This window comes from Lucilia cuprina, chromosome 2 (assembly GCF_022045245.1).
Source record: "Lucilia cuprina isolate Lc7/37 chromosome 2, ASM2204524v1, whole genome shotgun sequence".
Lineage (NCBI taxonomy): Eukaryota > Metazoa > Arthropoda > Insecta > Diptera > Calliphoridae > Lucilia > Lucilia cuprina.
The window spans coordinates 69,835,424-69,837,215 of NC_060950.1; the positions used below are offsets into that span (position 1 = coordinate 69,835,424).

Consider the following 1,792-nt stretch of genomic DNA (forward strand, 5'->3'; position numbering starts at 1 on the left):
TTCTAGTTCAGTTCTAGTTCAGTTCTAGTTCAGTTCTAGTTCAGTTCTAGTTCAGTTCTAGTTCAGTTCTAGTTCAGTTCTAGTTCAGTTCTAGTTTAGTTCAGTTCAAGTTCAGTTCTAGTTCAGTTCTAGTTCAGTTCTACTTCAGTTCTAGTTCAGTTCTAGTTCAGTTCTAGTTCAGTTCTAGTTCAGTTCTAGTTCAGTACTAGTTAAGTTCCAGTTCAGTTTTACTTCAACTGAAGTTTAGTTTTAATTCGAACCCTAGACTTATAGATCACACCCTCAATGAATATAAATTGCAAAGAGAGAATATCTCTCTGTTATAAATAAACGCGCTCCTGCAGCTTTAAATCTAAACCCTTGACTTTTGCGGTATTTTTATACCTAAATACAGGGTAAAGGTGCGAAATAAATTTTTGACATTAAACCAATTCATGACAGAGGGTGGTCTGCTTTGTTTTAGTTTACTTCATGCTACAAAACAATGATTTATGATTTTTTTTTGTAAAATTAAAGGTTTAAACCTTTTTCTGTTAAACTTTAAATAATTTCCTGAACAAGATAAAAAAACAAATAAATTGATTTTTACTAATAAGAATTTTGTGAACATTTTTATAGGAAGCATTATAGTGCCAACCCATAATGTACAGCATTATCAAAGGCAGTATACAGCGCGCAAATATTCGGTTATGACATCATAGACCAAAACTATGATGAGAAAACGCCGTTAAATAATCGTTTGAAAAAAAAAAATTATAATTAATTAAACTTTAGATATTAAAGAATAATTTATATTAAAACAAAAATATAATTGATTTAAAAAAAGAATTGAAAATAAACAATTAATTTACACTTGCACATACACAACTACTTACATATCAGGGTTTTAGGTCTTAATAGAACCTTACCCTGATACCAACACCATCAAGTATTATGTTATCCAAAATAAAATTAATAATGAAAGTATAAAAGAAATTTAAATAAAAACAAAATATTAATTGTAATAATAAAAAATTAAATAACTTTTTTTTGTGCACAAATGCTTAATAAACTTAAACATACTTTAAATAAAAAAGAATCTTAATTATACATAAGACCACGCCTTGCCAGAAAGTGGGTAATATATAAATATTTAATAAGTTTTAAAAAATATATTTTAAAAAAATTTGTTTGCTTTAATAAAAATTTTGTAAAATAATAAAAAAATGTTCTTTGTAAAATAAATCTGAAAAATTTATTTTTTATTAAAAAAAAATTGTAAAAATTTGCTTTAGCAAATTGTGTTTTTATTTACGGAAGAAGAGTACGTTTCAAACTATTTCAATGGTAAATACTATGATTTTTCTTACTTTTTCTTTAGTTAATTCATTCATATTTGTATCATTTTTTAAATTTAAATTTATAACATTATTTTGGTGTTGTGTACTCGGTTTTTAGTATTATTCATGGTTTTAGTTAAATTTTTTTAATATTATTTTATATATATTTTCCATTTTCTGGTTAATTATTTATGTATGTTGGTAGTTTATTAGTTAAAAAAGCATGTGTACTAACAAAACTAATGTATTTTATTGAAAATTTTAACAATTTTTTAAATCTAATCAAAATTTACTAAAAATAACATAATACTAAAAAATTTGGAACTGGAACCATAATGCATTTATTACAGACAGCATCTAAATAGACACCTTATAGTGTTAGATAGATAGATAGATAGATAGATAGATAGATAGATAGATAGATAGATAGATAGATAGATAGATAGATAGATAGATAGATAGGTAGGTAGGTA

General features: G+C 24.6%; 1 protein-coding gene across 1 annotated transcript in view; it reads right to left on the reverse strand.

The window, feature by feature from the left end:
* Positions 1–1,792, reverse strand: part of LOC111674557 (cartilage oligomeric matrix protein) — a 21,935-nt gene that overhangs the window by 3,515 nt on the left and 16,628 nt on the right. The gene's annotated exons all lie outside the window — the stretch shown is intronic.